Below are 21,766 nucleotides of genomic sequence, written 5' to 3'. Positions count from 1 at the left end.
CTCGGTGGTGGAAGGACATAAGCCAAACTGCTATCCACCTCAGGCCCAGCCGCCACTGCATTTACCCAGTGTGCTGTTAGGGAGATATAACATCCCTGACCGTGCTTACTGGTCCACGTATCGGTAGTTAGGTGGACCTTGCCACAGATGGCGTTGCACAGTGCACACCTGATTTTGTCCCCCACTTGGTTGTGCAGGGAAGGGATGGCTCGCCTTGAAAAGTAGTGGCGGCTGGGCATGACGTACTGTGGGACAGCCACCGCCATAAGACTTTTAAAACTCTCCATCTCCACCAGACGGAATGACAGCATTTAAAAGGACAGTAATTTTGAAATGCTGGCATTCAAGGCCAGGGATCGCGGGTGGGTAGGGGGGTACTTCCTCTTCCCCTCCAGTGTTTGGAAGATGGAGAGCTGAATGCTTCCATGGGACATTGTGGAGATGCTTGGTGACCCAGGTGGTGGTGTTACTGGCAGATCCTCTGTTTGCGGGGTGGCAGGTGGCACTGTCACTCCAGAGGTGGATGAAGAGGCCGAGACTGCAGCAGAAGAGGAAGCAGGAGGAGCCAGAGACCTCTCTTGGTTTTTGAGGTGTCTACTCCACTGCAGATCATGCTTTGCACTTAGATGCCTGGTCATGCATGTTGTGCTCAGGTTGAGAACGTTTATGCCTCGCATCAGACTCTGATTGCACAGCGTGCAAACCACTCGTGTCTTTTCGTCAGCACATTGTCTGAAGAACTGCCACGCCAGGAAACTCCTTGAAGCTGGCTTTGGTGTGCTCAGTCCTTTGCTGCGGTGGGCATTAGCAAGTGTACTGTCTAGGGGACGGCCGCTCCGCTTTTGCACACTGCTCCCTCTTCTGCTGTGCTGGTGGCTCTGTGCAACCACCGCCTCTTCCTCCAAACTACACAGGTCACTCGCATGACCTTGATTCCATGTGGGGTCGAGGACCTCATCGTCCTACACATCATCTTCCACCGAGTCTTCACCCCTGCCCTCCTTGTCGGTCTGCACACTTTCGAAAGCCACAGCAGTTGGCACCTGTATATCTTCATCATCTGAGACGTCCTGCAGTGGTCCTCCCATGTACTCATCTTGAAACATAAGTTGTTGGGCATCAGTGCACTCAATATCTTCCACTTCTTGGGCAGGGCTGGGTGGATGGCCCTGGCAAACACTGCTAGCAGAGTCATCAAAAAGCAGAAGAGACTGCTGCATGACTTGGGACTCAGACTGCTTGGCTGATTTGCAAGGGGGTGAGGTGAAAGACTGATGGACATCGGCTGCAGGTGCCAACTCTGCTCTTACAGCAGGAGACTGGGTGGGAGACAATGTAAAGGAACTGGAGGCACTGTCAGCAACCAAATCTACTATCGCCTGTACTTGTTCTGGCCTAACCATTCATAGAGTCGCATTAGGTCCGACCAAATACCGCTGAAGATTCTGTCGCCTACTCGCACCTGAGGAAGGTGTTTCATATGTGCGTGTAGCTGGCACAGATCGACTACGACCTCTCCCTGCAACAGGAGCTCCACCAGAAGCACCACGACCAGGGCCACGTCCCTTATTTCACGTTCTCCTCATATTTCTCAAATTTAGGATCTTGCCCAATATGGGTGTTTTTTTTAATAACAGAATAGAACAACAGTATCTAACGCATGTATCTCACAATGACAGATGCAGCAAAGGCTGCAAAATTACGATTTTTACCCTAAATGGGTGTTTTTTTAATAGCAGAATAGAACAACAGTATCTAAAGGGTGTATCTCACAATGACAGATGCAGCAAAGGCTGCAAAATTAAGATTTTTGCCCTAAATGGGTGTTTTTTTAAAAGCAGAATAGCACAGCAGTATCTAAAGCGTGTATCTCACACGTTCAGATGCAGACAAGGCCGAAAATTAAGTATTTTGCCCAAAATGGGTGTTTATTTAATAACAGAATAGCACAGCAGTATCTATAGCGTGTATCTCACAAGTACAGATGCCAACAAGGCCGCAAATTAAGTATTTTGCCCAAAATGGGTGTTTTTTGAATAACAGAATATGACAGCAGTATATAACGCTTGAATTTCACAGGTACAGTTGCAGCAAGGGCTGTAAAATTGAGTATTTTCCCAAAAAGGGTGTTTTTTAAAACCCAGAAAATTATAGCTGTATTTCTAGCTTAAATTGCACACTGACTAATGCGGCAGAGGCCCCAGATGGAGGGTGTTGCAAAAAATTGGTGTTTTTTAAAACCCAGAACATTATTGAAGTATTTCAATCTTGTTTTAACAATCACAGATGCAGCAAAGGCTGCAATATTAAGTACTTTGCCCAAAAAGGGTGTTTTTTTAATAACAGAATGACAGCAGTATATAACGCTTGAATTTCACACTGACAGATGCAAACAAGGCCGCAAATTAGGTATTTTGCCCAAAATGGGTGTTTTTTTAATACAAGAATAGCACAGCAGTATCTAAAGCGTGTATCTCACACTGACAGATGCAGACAAGGCCGCAAATTAAGTATTTTGCCCAAAAAAGGTGTTTTTTGAATAACAGAATATGACAGCAGTATATAACGCTTAAATTTCACACGTACAAATGCAGCCATGCAGATGCAGTATTTTGCCCAAAATAGGGTGTTTTTTAAACCCAGAAAATTATTGCTGTATTTCTAGCTTAAATTTCACACTGACAAATGCTGCAAAGGCACCAGATGTAAGATATTGCCAAAAAAGTATTTCAAGCTTGGATTTGAATGTCACAAAGCACATATGCTGTGCTGGTGCACTGAGCTTGCATAAAATGGCCGCCGCCGCCCACCTAACTAACAGATGGATAAAAGTTATTTTTCTGTGTCACTGGGCTCAGGGCAGGGTAAAATGATTGTGCACTGCACCCACAAATCTAAATCTAGGTAGATCGCTGAGTTATCAAGCACTTCTGATAAAAAATTATTTGATATTCTCTCCCTCACAGCAGCAGCATCCTCTCCCTACACTAGTAACAGCAGAGGGACGTGCAGCGCTACGTGACTCCAGCTTATATAGAGGCTGAGTAACATGCTGCACTGGCCAATCACAGCCATGCCATTAGTAGGCATGGCTGTGATGGTTTCTAAGGGCACAGAGTTAAATGCTTGTTGATTGGCTGCTCTGCAGCCTTTCAAAAAGCGCCATTAACTCGCCGAAAACCGAACCCGAACCCCAACTTTTACTGAAATGTTCGGGTGCGGGGTCCAAAAATCCTAATATCACTGTTATTTCAGATACGTAAATGTTATACAGGAGATGTATCGCAGGTAATGTAACTGTCCGCAGCGGACACCGTCTATGGAAAAAGTACACTGGATGTCACAGGCCAAACAATTGCAAGCTATTTAGCACAGGTTGCACTAAAAATATATATTGCTGCCAGATACAACTATAGTCCATAAAAGGACTTTTGGGTCTCTAACAAGTTTTAGCAATTTAGTGCAGGTTGCACTAAAAATATATATTGCTGCCACACACAATAGCCCTTAAAAGGACTTTTGCGTCTCTTACAAATTTTTGCAATTAAGCGCAGGTTGCACTAAAAATAAATATTGCTGCCACACACAATAGTATTTAAAATGACTTTTGGGTCTATAAAAAGTATAAAAACTAAAATATTGCTAATTTATTCCCTACACTATCTCTGCCTTCTGCTCTCCAGATCTCCCTGACTAATACTGAGCCAAACACGTTTCATTGGGTGCTATATAGCACCCGATGACGCGTTCTGGCCAGCCAATCACTGTAATGCCAGCAGCCAACATGGCTACGGCATTACAGTGAATGGCAGTACTTACCTGCATGTTTATTGGCTGCATAGCAGCCAATAAACTTGCGGGAAGGAGACTCGAGCAACGTGCTCGAGCACACGCGGTATTCGGCCGAACACCGTGATGTGCCGAGCATCGCGATGCTCGAGCAGAACTAGTGTTCGGCCGAACATGCTCGCCCAACACTAATGACTACCACAGTGATGTTATGCTTCCAGCAGTTGTGTTATACAATGCTCATACATAATAAAAATAGGAGCCATCAAACAAGACAGGATGAAGGAACTGTTTTATTAAGAATAAAACCATAAAATGTTTTACTGCACAGTGAAATGAGAAACAGAAGCTATATCCACACAATTAAGACGTCAGCTGCCAAGAAGAATCACAAAGGATTCAATAAATCTGTCTTGTCTGAAAGCAGCTACATATGTTCAGGAATCCAACCTTTCCTGGACAAATAGACTCAGCTGGTACCAAAGGTCATTACTATTTAATGGAAGTATGTCAGCGCTTAAATATAATATCACAACATGGTGCAATTATTGAGTGTGATAAAAACACATTGCCAGTGCATATATAGTATGATGCAAAAGTATTTGCCCCCTTACAGATGTTTCCTACTTTTCACAATGGATTCTTACACCCAGTAGCCAAACAGCACTGTTGAATTATGACAAAAGTTATACAAAAAGCAAAGTTATCCAACACCCAAATTTAAAGGAGCATTACTCACTAGTGTTGATCGAGCACCAAAGTTCTCGGTGCTCGGGCCGAACACCTCGGGATGCTCGGCTGCTCTACCGAGCACCCGAGCTCAGTGGAAGTCAATGGGAGAACCCGAGCATTAAACTAGGCACCCTCTGCTCTGAAGAGCTGAGGGTGTCTGGTTCATAGGAAAAGGTCAGAAATTGATGGAAACACCACCAAAATGGTTTGGGAACAGCATGGGGAGGAAGTCTGGATGCATCTTGGACACCCAGGTCACTGCTGGTAAGGATGTTGTCCGAGTAGTACGACACTTTTACAGACTGACTATAATACGCCCAAAACCGAAGATAAAATTGATTTTAGTCAAAAAATTGTTAGGAAACATTCTTTCCTGTATATTTACTTGTATATAAAGTGCAAGTGCTGCCAAAAATTACAAGGAAGAGGCACTTCGATACAACCTGTATATCACATAAAAGAGGGCCTTATTCACATTGTGGTACAATTGTTCAGGTAGTGGGACTCCTACACTCATAAAGCCTATGCACTAAGTGAAAGGGCTGCCAAAAATTACAAGGAACCAGCACTCCAATACACCCTTTGTTACACATAAAGGAGGGCATCCTACACACCCTTGAAAAATTATGATTGATGGCCTGCTGGTGACCCTCAGAAACATTTGGAGCAAGGGCCTGCTGATCTGAGCATCTAAAACATTAGAGGCAAGGGCCTGCTGCTGAGCTGACCCTCTAATATATTAGTGGCAAGGGCCTGCTGCTGAGCTGACCCTCTAAAACATTAGGGGCGAGGGCCTGCTGCTGAGCTGACCCTCTAAAACATTAGGAGCGAGGGCCTGCTGCTGAGCTAACCATCAAAAAAATTATGGTTGAGGGCCTGCTGGTGAGCTCACCATCTAAAAGGTTGTAGGTAAGAGCCTATAGGTGAGCTGACCCTGTAAAAAATTATATGCAAGGGCTTGCAGGTGAGCTGACCCTGTAAAAGATTGTAGGTGAGGGCCTGCAGGTGAGCTGACACTGTAAAACATAAAATGCGAGAGCCTGCAGGTAAGCTGACCCTGAAAAACATTATATGCGAGGGCCTGCAGGTGAGCTGACACTGTAAAACATAAAATGCGAGAGCCTGCAGGTGAGCTGACCCTCTAAAAGATTGTAGGTGAGGGCCTGCTGGTAAGCTGACACTGTAAAACATTATATGCGAGGGCCTGCAGGTGAGCTGACCCTTTAAAACATTATATGCAAGGGACTATAGGTGAGCTGACCCTGTAAAAGATTGTAGGTGAGGGCCTGCAGGTGAGCTAACCCTGTAAAACATTATATGCAAGGACCTGCAGGTGAGCTGATCCTGAAAAACATTATATACGAGGGCCTGCAGGTCAGCTGACCCTATGAAAGATTGTAGGTGAGGGCCTGCTGCTGAGCTGACCCTCTAAAATATAAGGGGTGAGGGTATGCTGCTGAGCTGACCATCAAAAAATCTTTGGTTGAGGGCCTGCTGGTGAGCTGACCCTCTAAAAGGTTGTAGATGAGGGCCTGCAGGTGAGCTGACCCTGTAAAACATTATATGCGAGGGCCTGCAGGTGAGCTGACCCTGAAAAACATTATATGCGAGGGCCTGCAGGTGAACTTACCCTGTAAAACATTATATGCGAGAGCCTGCAGGTGAGCTGACCCTGTAAAAGATTGTAGGTGAGGGCATGCAGGTGAGCTGACCCTGTAAAACATTATATGCGAGGGCCTATAGGCGAGTTGACCCTGTAAAACATTATAAGCGAGGGCCTGCAGGTGAGCTGACCCTTTAAAAGATTGTAGGTGAGGGCCTGCAGGTGAGCAAACCCTGTAAAACATTATATGCGAGGGCCTGCAGGTGAGCTGATCCTGAAAAACATTATATGCAAGGGCCTGCAGGTAAGCTGACCCTGTAAAAGAATGTAGGTGAGGGCCTGCTGCTCAGCTGACCCTCTAAAACATTAGGGGTGAGGATCTGCTGCTGAGCTGACCATCGAGAAAATTATGGTTGAGGGCCTGCTGGTGAGTTGACCCTGTAGAACATTATATGCGAGGGCCTGCAGGTAAGCTGACCCTGAAAAACATTATATGCGAGGGCCTGCAGGTGAACCTACCCTGTAAAACATTATATGCGAGAGCCTGCAGGTGAGCTGACCCTGTAAAAGATTGTAGGTGAGGGCATGCAGGTGAGCTGACCCTGTAAAACATTATATGCGAGATCCTATAGGCGAGTTGACCCTGTAAAACATTATATGCGAGGGCCTGCAGGTGAGCTGACCCTTTAAAAGATTGTAGGTGAGGGCCTGCAGGTGAGCAAACCCTGTAAAACATTATATGCGAGGGCCTGCAGGTGAGCTGATCCTGAAAAACATTATATGCAAGGGCCTGCAGGTGAGCTGACCCTGTAAAAGAATGTAGGTGAGGGCCTGCTGCTCAGCTGACCCTCTAAAACATTAGGGGTGAGGGTCTGCTGCTGAGCTGACCATCGAGAAAATTATGGTTGAGGGCCTGCTGGTGAGTTGACACTCTAAAAGGTTGTAGGTGAGGGCCTACAGGTGAGCTGACCCTGTAAAACATTATATGCGAGGGCCTGCAGGCGAACTGACCCTGTAAAAGATTGTAGGTGAGGGCCTGCAGGTGAGCTGACCCTGTAAAACATTATATACGAGGGACTGCAGGTGAGCTAAACCCATTATATACGAGCTGACCCTGTAAAACATTATATGCAAGGGCCTGCAGGTGAGCTAAACCCTGTAAAAGGTTGCAGGTGAGGGCCTGCAGGTGAGCTGACCCTGTAGAACATTATATGCGAGGGCCTGCAGGTGAGCTGACCCTGAATAACATTATATGCGAGGGCCTGCAGGTGAACTGAACCTGTAAAACATTATATGCGACAGCCTGCAGGTGAGCTGACCTTGTAAAATATTATATGCGAGAGCCTGCAGGTGAGCTGACCCTCTAAAATATAAGGGGTGAGGGTCTTTTGCTGAGCTGACCATCGAAAAAATTATGGTTAAGGGCCTGCTGGAGAGCTGACCCTCTAAAAGGTTGTAGGTGAGGGCCTGCAGGTGAGCTGACCCTGTAAAACATTATATGCGAGAGCCTGTAGGTGAGATGACCCTGTAAAACATTAGGTGAGGGCCTGCAGGTGAGCTGACCCTGTAAAACATTATATACGAGGGCCTGCAGGTGAGCTGATCCTGAAAAACATTATATGCGAGGGCCTGCAAGTGAGCTGACCATGTAAAAGAATGTAGGTGAGGGCCTGCTGCTCAGCTGACCCTCTAAAACATTAGGGGTGAGGGTCTGCTACTGAGCTGACCATCGAAAAAATTATGATTGAAGGCCTGCTGGTGAGCTGACCCTCTAAAAGGTTGTAGGTGAGGGCCTACAGGTGAGCTGACCCTGTAAAACATTATATGCGAGGGCCTGCAGGTGAGCTGACCCTGTAAAAGATCGTAGGTGACGGCCTGCAGCTAAGCTGACTCTGTAAAACATTGTACGCGAGGGCCTGCAGGTGAGCTGACCCTGTAAAACATTATATGCGAGAGCCTGTAGGTGAGATCACCCTGTAAAAGATTGTAGGTGAGGGCCTGCAGGTGAGCTGACCCTGTAAAACATTATATACGATGGCCTGCAGGTGAGCTGACCCTGTAAAACATTATATCCGAGGGCCTACAGGTGAGCTGACCCTGTAAAACATTATATGCGAGGGCCTGCAGGTGAGCTGACCCTGTAAAACATTGTAGGTGTGGGGCTGCTGCTGAGCTGACCCTCTAAAAAATAAGGGGTGAAGGTCTTTTGCTGAGCTTACCATCGAAAAAATTATGGTTAAGGGCCTGCTAGAGAGCTGACCCTCTAAAAGGTTGTAGGTGAGGGCCTGCAGGTGAGCTGACCCTGTAAAACATTATATGCGAGAGCCTGTAGGTGAGATGACCCTGTAAAACATTAGGTGAGGGCCTGCAGGTGAGCTGACCCTGTAAAACATTTTATACGAGGGCCTGCAGGTGAGCTGACCCTGTAAAACATTATATACGAGGGCCTGCAGGTGAGCTGACCCTGTAAAACATTATATGTGAGGGCCTGCAGGTGAACTGACCCAGTAAAACATTATATGCGAGAGCCTGCAGGTGAGCTGACCCTGTAAAAGATTGTAGGTGAGGGCCTGCAGGTGAGCTGACCCTGTAAAACATTATTTGAGAAGGCCTGCAGGTAAGCTGACCCTGTAAAACATTATATGAGAGGGCCTATGGGTGGGCTGACCCTGTAAAATATTATATGCGAGGGCCTATAGGTGAGTTGACCCTGTAAAACATTATATGCGAGGGTCTGCAGGTGAGCTAACCCTGTAAAACCTTATAAGCGAGGGCCTGCAGGTGAGCTGATCCTGAAAAACATTATATGCGAGGGCCTGCAAGTGAGCTGACCATGTAAAAGAATGTAGGTGAGGGCCTGCTGCTCAGCTGACCCTCTAAAACATTAGGGGTGAGGGTCTGCTACTGAGCTGACCATCGAAAAAATAATGATTGAAGGCCTGCTGGTGAGCTGACCCTCTAAAAGGTTGTAGGTGAGGGCATACAGGTGAGCTGACCCTGTAAAACATTATATGCAAGGGCCTGCAGGTGAGCTGACCCTGTAAAAGATTGTAGGTGACGGCCTGCAGCTAAGCTGACTCTGTAAAACATCGTACGTGAGGGCCTACAGGTGAGCTGACCCTGTAAAACATTATATGCGAGAGCCTGTAGGTGAGATCACCCTGTAAAAGATTGTAGGTGAGGGCCTGCAGGTGAGCTGACCCTGTAAAACATTATATACGATGGCCTGCAGGTGAGCTGACCCTGTAAAATATTATATACGAGGGCCTACAGGTGAGCTGACCCTGTAAAACATTATATCCGAGGGCCTGCAGGTGAGCTGACCCTGTAAAACATTATATGCGAGGGCCTGCAGGTGAGCTGACCCTGTAAAACATTGTAGGTGTGGGCCTGCTGCTGAGCTGACCCTCTAAGAAATAAGGGGTGAGGGTCTTTTGCTGAGCTTACCATCGAAAAAATTATGGTTAAGGGCCTGCTGGAGAGCTGACCCTCTAAAAGGTTGTAGGTGAGGGCCTGCAGGTGAGCTGACCCTGTAAAACATTATATGCGAGGGCCTGTAGGTGAGATCACCCTGTAGAAGATTGTAGGTGAGGGCCTGCAGGTGAGCTGACCCTGTAAAACATTATATACGAGGGCCTGCAGGTGAGCTGACCCTGTAAAACATTATATGCGAGGGCCTGAAGGTGAACTGACCCTGTAAAAGATTGTAGGTGAGGGCCTGCTTCTGAGCTGACTCTCTAAAATATAAGGGGTAGGGTCTTCTGCTGAGCTGACCATCGAAAAAAAATATGGTTAAGGGCCTGCTGGAGAGCTGACCCTCTGAAAGGTTGTAGGTGTGGGCCTACAGGTGAGCTGACCCTGTAAAACATTATATGTGAGGGCCTGCAGTTGAGCTGACCCTGTAAAAGATTGTATGTGAGGGCCTGCAGGTGAGCTGACCCTGTAAAACATTATATGCAAGGGCCTGCAGGTGAGCTGACCCTGTAAAACATTATTTGAGAGGGCCTGCAGGTAAGCTGACCCTGTAAAACATTATATGAGAGGGCCTATAGGTGGGCTGACCCTGTAAAATATTATATGTGAGGGCCTATAGGTGAGTTGACCCTGTAAAACATTATATGCAAGGGCCTGCAGGTGAGCTGACCCTGTAAAACATTATGTGCGAGGGCATATATGCAAAGGCATTATATGCTACTAATAAACATTTTGATATTATGGAAGAGGAGGAGGATGAGAAAAGGAAGATTCATCCATATACCCTTTTTTGTGGTGGAAGGGGTGCATGGGAATACAGAGTATTCAGTACATTATAAGCACCACATTTAGAGTGCCTTTATGTTCATAAGCTTTCCTCTGGTGGAGTCGAGAATTCAGGGTCAATCCAGGCCTTGTTCATTTTTATGAGAGTCAACCTAGTATTTTCAGTTGACTGGCGTATACACTTATCTGTTATAATGCTACCAGCAGCACTAATTACCCCCTCAGACAAAATGCTGGTGGCAGGGCAGGCCAGAACCTTCAAGGCGCCAGTTCGTGCCACATGTCCAGCTTGTACACCCAGTAGTTGTAAGGCACTGAGGGATCATTGAGGACGCTGACACGGTCTGCTATGTACTCCTTCACCATCATCCAAAATTTTTCCCTCCTTGTGACAGTAGACCGCGCATCAGGGTGAGGGTGCTGGCAGGGTGTCATGAAACTGTCCCATGCTTTGGAGACTGTTGTCCTGCCTATGTTGGAACTGCTGTGTGTTCCCCTTGTCTACCCTCCTCTGTTGCCCAATGAACTACGGACTCTGCCGCCAGCATTATCTCATGGAAATTTTTGGAGCAATTTTTCGACAAGGACCTTCTGGTATTGCACCGTTTTGCTCATCCTCTCCACCAGAGGAATGAGAGAGGAGTTCTCTTTGCAGCGGGGGTCAAAAAGGGCAAACACCAGTAATCCATGTTGTCTAAATGCGTATAACGCACTGGTTGCGGGAAAGGCAGCCTAACATGAAGTCAGTCATGTGTGCCAGAGTACCAACAGGCAAGACTTCGCTGTCCTCATCAGGAGGATGACTCAATCTCCTCATCCTCTTCTGCCCACCCACGCAGAACAGATAGAATAAAACTTCCATGGGTACTACCCTCTGTAGTGGAGGCAACCGTCTCCTGCTCCTCTTCATCGTCCAATTTGCGCTGAGAAGACGAACTGAGAGTAGTCTGGTTATCACCCTGTGTAATGTCTTCCCCCATTTCCACCTCTTCCTCATGCAAAGCGTCGTCCTTAATTGTGAGCAGCGAGCATTTGAGTAGACACAAAAATGGGATGGTTAAGCTGATAATGGCGTTATCGCCGCTCACCATCTGTGTTGATTCCTCAAAGTTTCTTAAAACCTCATAGAGGTCAGACATCCATGCCCACTCTTTGCTTGTGAATAGCGGAAGCTGACTGGAAAGATGACAACCATGTTTCAGCCGGTATTCCACTACTGCCCTCTGCTGCTCACAAAGCCTGGCCAACATGTGGAACGTCGAGTTCAAGCGAGTGCCCACGTCGCACCTCAGCCGGTGAGCTGGTAAGTTCAAGCGCTGCTGCAGCGTTGACAGACAAGCTGAAGCTGTCGATGACTTGCGGAAATGTGCACACAGGCGCACCTTCACCAGTAGCTCAGGCAAATTGGGGTAGGTTTTGAGAAACCGCTGAACCACTAAGTTTAAGAAGTGGGGTAGGCATGGTATGTGTGTGAGCTTGCCGAGCTCCAAAGCCACCACGAAGTTACGGCTATTATCAGACACAACCATGCCTGGTTCTAGGTTGAGTGGCGAGAGCCACAGTTCAGTCTGGTCTCTTATCCCCTGCCACAGCTCTGTGGCAGTGTGCTGTTTGTCCCCTAAGCATATCAGCTTCAGCACGGCCTGTTGCCGCTTCCCCACTGCAGTGCTACACTGCTTCCAGCTACCGACTGATGGCTGACTGGTGCTGCAAGATGCTAATTCAGAGGTGGAAATGGAGGAAACGGCGGAGAAGGAGAAGTGGGGTTGGAGCCACTAACGTAGGTGTTGGCGGAAACCCTGATCAACGCAGGGCCCGCAATCCTTGGCGTCGGTAGCCCCTGTGCCATCACAGGGTACGAATCAATCCCGGCCTCCACAACGTTCAGCCAGTGTGCCATCAGGGAAATGTAGCGTCCCTGGCCGAATGCAGAAGAGGAGGCAGTGGTGTGACCCGCAGACACAGATTATGGACCGAGGGGTTCGTCCCACTTATTAGGGTGCTTGGATGCCATGTGGCGGATCATGCTGGTGGTGGTGAGGTTGCTAGTGTTCACGCCCCGGCTCATTTTGGTACGGCACAGGTTGCAAACTACTATTCTTTTGTCGTCCACACTTTTCTAAAAAAAGCGCCATACTGCGAAACACCTACCCCTTGGCAAGGGAGATTTCCGCAAGGGGGTGCTCCGTGGAACAGTTACAGACCTGTTTGAAGTGACCCTCCTTCTCCCTTTTGCCACCCTACTGCCTCTTCCAGGCTGTTGTGGTGCTGCAGATCCCTCCCCATCTGTACTGCTGTCCTTGCTCAGCTTTCCACCTTCCCAGGTTGGGTCAGTGGCTTCATCGTCCACCACTTTCTCTTCCACTTCCTCACTCTGCTGATTCTCCTGACTTGTTGATCTAACCACAACCTCAGTGATTGACAACTGTGTCTCATCCTCTTCATCAAGCTCTTGATACAGTAATTGCCGTTGACCTATTGGCAACTGTGCCGTTCCCCACCATCATCTTCTTGTGACTGTGGATGCTCAAGAGTTTGGGAATCAGTGCACAAAATCTGTCCTCTTCAAGCGTGCTTGGCGAGAGGGCCAAATCAAGGAATGGCGCTGAAAAGAGGTCCTCTGTTTGCCCAGACTCTCCATGGTGGGAGGAAAGAGGATCAAGGTGAGGATTGTGTTGACCAGACTCTTGGCTACTGAGACTGGACTTGGTGGAAGACAGGGTGGTGCTTAACCGACTGGAAGCATTATCTGCTGCAATCCAACCGACCACCTGGTGGCACTGGTCTGACCTCAAGAGTGGTGTCCTGCACCACCCTGCAAACTGGGACATGAAGCTAGGTATCGTGGATGATTGCTGTCTCTGGCAACGCGCACAGGGCCACAGCCTCTGCATGCACCATCAGCATCACGGCCACTTCCCTGTACCTCACTGCTCGCCTTCTTCATATTAAATGTTATATATGCTTAAAAGTATGTCATATGTACAGAAGCGTAGGATTTAGAAGTGTATGCGCAAACAAATTTAAAAAGGTATTTGGAATGTGGAAACGTCACACAGGAGATATCCCACAGATAATGTCAATGCTGTCACCAGCGGCTAATAAAAAATGACAGGGAATGTCACAGGTATTTAGGATGAGGAAACGTTATACAGGAGGGGTACCACCGGTAATGTCACTGTTCGCAGCGGACACCGTCTATTGAAAAAGTACACTGTATGTCAAAGATAATTTTTTTAAGCGCACACATTACACTGCAGATGTGGCACTGGTAATGTCACTGTCAGAAGCGGACACCGTCTATTGAAAAAGTACACTGTATGTCACAGATAAATTTTTTAAGAGCACACGTTACACTAAGATGTGGCACTGGTTATGTCACTGTCAGAAGCGGATACTGTCTATTGAAAAAGTACACTGTATGTCACAGATAAAAAAAATTAACCGCACACGTTACACTGCAGATGTGACGCTGGTAATGTCACTGTCAGAAACGGACACCGTCTATCGAAAAAGTACACTGCATGTCACAGATACATTTTTTTGAGTGCACCCGTTACACTGCAGATGTGGCACTGGTAATGTCACTGTCAGAAGTGGACACCGTCTATTGAAAAAGTACACTGGATGTCACAGATATTTTTTGGATGCGCACACTTTACACTGGAGATGTGGCGCAGCTAATGTCACTGTCCACAGCGGACACCATCTGCGGAAAAAGTACACTGGATGTCACAGATATTTTTGGGATGTGCATACTTTACACAGGAGATGTGGCACAGCTGCTGCCACACACATTAGTCCTTAAAAGGACTTTTGGGTCTCTGAAAAGTTTTTCTAATAAAAATATTCCTATATCACTCCCTACACTGTCTGTCCCTTCCTCAGCACAGCTCTCCCTGACTAAGACTGAGCCGGATACGCTTCATCGGGTGCTATATAGCACCCGATGATGCGTTTTGGCCAGCCAATCACTGTAATGCCAGTAACCAACATGGCTACGGCATTACAGTGAGGGCAGTACTTACCTGCACGTTTATTGGCTGCATGGCAGCCAAGAAATGTGTGGGGAGGAGACTTGAACATTGCGATCGAGCACATGCTGCATTCGGCCGAATACCGCCATGTGCCGAGCATCGAGATGCTCGATCTGAACTGTTGTTCGGCCAAGCATGTTCGATCAACACTATTACTCACCTTACCAAATCCCCGCCACTGCCCTTTTGAAGCTTGCTGGGTCCCAGCTGGTCTCCACTTCATGGTCCAGATCAACAAGTAGCAAATGCTTGAAGATATCAGATCAGCCAATCGGAATGGTAGGCACAAAATCGTTGATTGGCTGAGCAGGCATATCCTGCCAAGACCAGGAAGCGAAGACCAGCGTGGACCCGGTAAGCATAAGAATGACAGTGGTGGGGATCAGTGAGTTGAGTACTGCTTCTATTTCTTTCTATCCTGCTGGACAACTCCTATACATTTAATAGTGACAAAATCTTCAGAACAACTTCATTTGGAGCTTACCTCAGAACTAAAACCCCCAAAAATTCTAATAAACCTTATTAGTGATAAATAGAGATGAGCGAATCGAAGCTGATGAAGTGGAATTTGTTCCGAATTTCAGGAAAAATTTGATTCGCACCGAAGGCGAATTTCCTCGTGCTTTGTGGTAACGAATCGCATTTTTTCCATGTGAGGACATGGAGAAGGGAACTCTGGGAAGGCGGGATCACCCATAATGCCATGCATGCAGCCAATCAGCAGCCAGCCAGACCCTGTGATGTCACAGCCCTATAAATAGCGGCAGCCATCTAAGATTCTACCATTCACCAGTGTACTTAGTGCAGGGAGAGAGGTCTTCAGGCGCCAGGGACAGTGATAGGAAAGACTTAATTGTGGTGAAAAAAACGATTTACAGTATAAGTGCAGGGAAAGGATAGGGAGGAATCGTTCCACAGCATTTGTGTAGAACAGGGTTCAGTAGGGGAGGTTGACTGGGTAATAGGAACAATCCTATTACACCTTGGTGCACTGACTGGGGATCCAAATTGCCATTATACATCTCTGTCATTCCAGCAAACCGTTCTTGTTATTGGGGTGCAAGTGCTGTTTGATACAGCAATTAACAGGGTTTATTACAAGGAAATATTTCTACAATACGTCTTATTTGCTCTTGTGCGGTGCAGTTATATGTTAAGCCCTTTTTGCCGTCTATTAGTGGCAAAATTAAAATATATTTGCCCTTGTGCGGTGCAGTGATATATTCTAAAGCCCTGTTTGCTGTGTATTAGTGGCGAAATAAAATTATATTCGCCGTTCAGCGTTGCACTTATCTGTTTAAAAGCCTTTGTGTAGTGTAAAAGTAGAAACAAATTAGGGCCTAATTGCCGTTCAGTGGTTCAGTGATATGTTCTACAGCCCTGTTTGCCGTGTGGTAGTGGCAAAATAAAAATATATTCGCCGTCCAGCGTTGCACTTATCTGGTGAAAGGCCTTTGTGTAGTGTAAAAGTGGAAAGAAATTAGGGCCTAATTGCCATTCAGCAGTGAAGTGATATATTTTACAGACCTGTTCGCCGTGTATTAGTGGTGAAATAAAAATATATTCACCATCCAGCGTTGCACTTATCTGTTGAAAAGCCCTTTGTGTAGTGAAAAAGTAGAAAAAATTTAGGACCGAATTGCTATTCAGCGGTGCAGTTATATGTGGTGAAGCCATTTTTGCGGTATGGACCGAATTACGTAGTGGTGAATTTTTTTTTAATATTAAACAGGATTTTTGTAGGAAAATTGATGGGTGATTGTAGACTTTGTTCTGTATGAACCAAATTCCATTAACCTTTTATTGGTGAAATTTTTTATTTCAAATATGTTTTTTCAGGAAAATTGATTTGTGATTGTAGACCTCCTTTTGCTGTATGGACTGAATTGAGTAGTGGTGAAATTTTTTACGTGAAACAGGCTTTTTTTGGGAAAATGTATGGGTGATTGTAGAACTTTTGCTGTATGGACCGAATTACGTCATCGTGGGTCCAGCAGTAAACATAATAAAGATGCTGATGACAACTCACCAGCAGACTTTGCCTTTACCATCTATTCACAATTAAATGAAGCAGCTTTAGTTAGTTTAATACATTCATGTGTTTTTATCTGCTCCATCTGCATTTGATCTCCACAGCATACAAGACATGACAGGAGAGCCTCTGCTTTGGAGTCCAAGTCCAGTTTCTTAAGATCAGGAGTTCCATCAGAATTGTGCGTAACATTCTTGCTCCCTGCGTTACAAAAGGACTCTCTAGGCAAAAGAAAAATATATTCGTCGTTCAGCATTGCACTTATGTGTTGAAAAGCCTTGTGTAGTTTAAAAGTTTAAAAAATTAAGGGCCTACTTGCCGTTCAGCGGTACAGTAATATGTGGTAATTCCCTTTTTGCGGTGACATTTTTTATGTGACACCGGCTTTTTTGGGGAAAATGTATAGGTGATTGTACACCTCCTTTTGCGGTATGGACCAAATTACTTAGTGGTGAAATTCTTTATGTGACACTGGCTTTTTTTGGAAAAATGTATTGGTGATTGTAAACCTCCATTTGTGGTATGGTCCGAATTACTCAGTGGTGAAATTCTTTGTTTGACACTGGCTTTCTTTGGAAAAATGTATGGGTGTCACGCTGGGTAGGATACAAGATACAATAGAAACACAGAAAACCATTAAACAAGTGTCTAGGCCAGAAGCTGTGGATAAAGGTCACCTCCTAGCAAATCCCTATCAACTCTCCCTGGACTTCTGTGCCCACGTTCAGACCCTGAAGGTGGGAATAAACGTTCCCCCGTGCCTAAGACTGAAGAAACTCTAAGATCCCTAAGATAGTGGAAAAGGGGAAAAGAGACAGCCTGCTTCCTCAAGCAAAGAGGGAGCAGGTGTCTCCCTAACAGCCTAGACAGAACACAAGAGAGAAACAAAACCAACTTATCTGTAGCTGAGCAGAAACAGCAATTCCTTCCTTCGTTCCTCAGAGCAAGATAGAAGTTATAACCCGCACAGGACACTGGGAAAGGGAGTAATTTAAACTCATACAAACGACTCCACCCAGTGCCCCTGAATGGAGGCGGATACAGCTCAAATCCGAAAAACCCAAAACAAAGTACACATGTGCTGCTAGCCTGGCAGACCTCCGCACATTACCTGAGCAGGGCATGACAATGGGTGATTGTACACCTCCTTTTGCGGTTTGGACCGAATTACTTAGTGGAGAAATTCTTTATGTGACACTGGCTTTCTTTGGGAAAATGTATTGGTGATTGTACACCTCCTTTTGTGATATGGACCGAACTACTTAGTGGTGAAATTCTTTATGTGACACAGGCTTTTTTTCGGAAAAAGTATGGGTGATTGTACACCTCCTTTTGGGGTATATACCGAATTACTTAGTGGTGAAATTCTTTATGTGACACAGGCTTTTTTGGGGGAAAATGTTTTGGGTGATTGCACACCTCCTTTTGCGGTACTGACCGAAGAACTTAGTGGTGAAATTCTTTTTGTGACACAGGCTTTTTTGGGGAAAATTTATGGGTAATTGTAAACCTCCTTTTGCGGTATTGACCGAATTACTTAGTGGGGATATTCTTCAGGTGACACTGGCTTTTTTTCGGAAAATGTATGGGTGAATGTACACCTCCTTTTGCGGTATGGACCAAATTACTTAGTGGTTAAATTCTTTATGTGACACAGGCTTTTTTGGGGAAAATGTATGGGTGATTGTACACCTCCTTTTGCGGTATGGACAAAATTACTTAGTGGTGAAATTTTTTATGTGACACTGGCTTATTTGGGGAAAAGGTATGGGTGATTGTACACCTCCTTTTACAGCATGGACCGAATTACTTAGTGGTGAAATTCTTTATGTGACACTGGCTTTTTTGGGGGGAAATGTATGGGTGATTGTACACCTCCTTTTGCGTTATGGACTGAATTACTTAGTGGTGAAATTCTTTATGTGACTCAGGCTTTCTTTGGGAAAATGTATGGGCGATTGTACACCTCCTTTTGCGGTATGGACCGAATTACTTAGTGGTAAAAAAAAATTATGTGACCGAATTAGTTAGTGGTGAAATTCTTTATGTGACACTGGCTTTTTTCAGAAAAATGTATAGGTGATTGTACACCTCCTTTTGTGGTATGGACCGAATTACTTAGTGGTGAAATTCTTTATGTGACAATGGCTTTCTTTGGGAAAATGTATGGGTGATTGTACACCTCCTTTTGCGGTATGGACCGAATTAGTGGTGAAATTTTTTATGTGACACTGGCTTTTTTGGGGGAAAATGTATGGGTGATTGTACACCTCTTTTGCGGAATGGACCGAATTACTTAGTTGTGAAATTATTTATGTGACACTGGCTTTTTTTCGGAAAATGTATGGGTGATTGTACTCCTCCTTTTGCGGTATGGACCGAATTAGTGGTGAAATTCTTTATGTGACACTGGCTTTTTTTGGGGAAAATGTATGGGTTATTGTACACCTCCTTTTGCGGGATGGACCGAATTACTTAATGGTGAAATTCTTTATGCGACACTGGCTTTTTTTCGGAAAATGCATGGGTGATTGTACTCCTCCTTTTGCGGTATGGACCGAATTAGTTAGTGGTGAAATTCTTTATGTGACACAGACTTTCTTTGGGAAAATGTATGGGTGATTGTACACTTCCTTTTGCGGTATGGACCGAATTACTCAGTCGTGAAATTCTTTGTTTGACACTGGCTTTTTTTTGGAAAATGTATGGGTAATTGTATACGTATACCTCCTTTTGTGGTATGGACCGTTTTACTTAGTGGTGAAATTCTTAATGTGACACAGGCTTTCTTTGGAAAAATGTATGGGTGATTGTCCACCTCCTTTTGCGGTATGGACCGAACTACTTAGTGGTGAAATTCTTTATGTGACACTGGCTTTTTTTGGTAAAAATGCATGTGTGATTGTACACCTCCTTTTGTGGTATTGACCAAATTACTTAGTGGTGAAATTCTTTATATGACACTGGCTTTTTTGGGGAAACTGTATGGGTGATTGTACATCTCCAATTGCGGTTTGGACCGAATTACTTATTGGTGAAATTCTTCATGTGACACTGGCTTTTTTGGGTAAAATGTATGGGTGATTGTACACTTTCTTTTGCGGTATGGGCCGAATTAGTTAGTGGTGAAATTCTTTATGTGACACAGGCTTTCTTTGGGAAAATGTATGGGTGATAGTAAACCTCCTTTTGCGGTATGGACCGAATTACTCAGTCGTGAAAATTCTTTGTTTGACACTGTCTTTTTTGAGGGAAAATGTATGGGTAATTGTATACGTATACCTCCTTTTGTGGTATGGATCGTTTTACTTAGTGGTGAAATTCTTAATGTGACACAGGCTTTCTTTGGAAAAATGTATGGGTGATTGTCCACCTCCTTTTGCGGTATGGACCAAATTACTTAGTGGTGAAATTCTTTATGTGACTCAGGCTTTTTTTGGTGAAAATGTATGGGTGATTGTACACCTCCTTTTGCGGTATGGACCAAATTACTTAGTGGTGAAATTCTTTATGTGACACTGGCTTTTTTGGGGAAAATGTATGGGTGATTGTTCACCTCCTTTTGTGGTATGGACCAAATTACTTAGTGGTGAAATTCTTTATGTGACACTGGCTTTTGGAGGGAAAATGTATAGGTGATTGTACACCCCTTTTTGTGGTATGGACCTAATTACTTAGTGGTGAAATTCTTTATGTGACACCGGCTTTCTTTGGGAAAATGTATAGGTGATTGTACACCTCATTTTGCGGTATAGACCGAATTAGTGGTGAAATTCTTTATGTGACACTAGCTTTTTTGGGGGAAAATGTATGGGGGATTGTACACCTCCTTTTGCGGGATGAACTGAATTACTTAATGGTGAAATTCTTTATGTGACACTGGCTTTTTTTCGGAAAATGCATCGGTGATTGTACACCTCCTTTTCCAGTATGGACCGAATTAGTTAGTGGTGAAATTCTTTATGTGACACAGGCTTTCTTTGGGAAAATGTATGAGTGATTGTACACCTCCTTTTGCTGGATGGACCGTATTACTTGGTGGTGAAATTCTTTATGTGACACTGGCTTTTTTCGGAAAATGTATGGGTGATTGTACACCTCCTTTTGCGGTATGGACCGAATTACTTAGTGGTGAAATTCTTTATGTGACACAGGCTTTCTTTGGGAAAATGTATAGGTGATTGTACACCTCCTTTTGCGGTTTGCACCGAACTACTTAGTTGTGAAATTCTTTGTGACATAGGCTTTCTTTGGGAAAATTTATGGGTGATTGTACGACTCCTTTAGAGGTATGGACACAATTACTTAGTGGTGAAATTCTTTATGTGACACAGTTTTTTCCCCAGAAAATGTATGAGTAATTGTACACCTCCTTTTGCAGTATGGGCCGAATTACATAGTGGTGAAATTTGTTATGTGAAACTAGCTATTTTTGGGAAAACTTATGGGTGACTGTACACCTCCTTTTGCTGTATGGGCTGAATTACTTAGTGGTGAAATTTTTAATTTCAAAACAAACTCCGCTGCTCTGTATCTCTTGTGAAGTCAATGTCTCCAACTATGCCTCTCGTGCGATTTACACCAAATACATTATTTTCATGTAGAGATCCAAGAATTATGTTGGAGGCATGTAGTGTATGCAAGCCATGTGCGACCCCTCTCATCACTCCCATGCTGTTTTGCACCTGGTTTGCCTGGGCAAACGGAATCATACAGGGAATGAACTGCCCCTTGTCCTTCAGCAAGAAATCGAATCCTGGCTTTCTCCGCGACAACTGAAAATTGGAACCATGGTGACCGACAACAGGAAGAACATGGTGTCGGCGCTGCATCAAGGAGGGCTGAGCCATGCGCCCTGCCTGGCACACGTGTTCAATCTGGTTGTCAAGCGGTTCCTGATGCCTTCCACCCATCTGCAAGACATCCTAAAAATGGCCAGGAAACTTTTCATGTACTTCAGCCACTCGTACTGTAATTCGTGTACCGGGATGGGCTCCCCAGGATACAGAGAAGTCTCGTATGAGGAAAGCAACTCTGACACCAGCTTTTACAAAAGGAGAATTTTACTAACACGTGATAATTAGTGATGAGCGGCATAGGCAATATTTGAATTTGCGATATTTTGCAAATTTTTGGCCGAATATTCGCCAAAAATTTGCATAATTGCAAAACAATGTAAATGTATATGACAAAAAACAGGGCAGTGCTCAGACATTTTCTAGTACATCTGCTCATTTATTATGGACAAACAATTTGCCTAATCCAAGCAAAAACAAACATTGGTATGTCTATGGTAATGACATGAAAAATTAT

Source organism: Bufo bufo, chromosome 1 (genome assembly GCF_905171765.1).
Source record: "Bufo bufo chromosome 1, aBufBuf1.1, whole genome shotgun sequence".
Classification (NCBI taxonomy): Eukaryota; Metazoa; Chordata; class Amphibia; order Anura; family Bufonidae; genus Bufo; species Bufo bufo.
The sequence above is the reverse complement of the archived record's forward strand: the minus strand, read 5'-3'. Positions refer to the sequence as shown.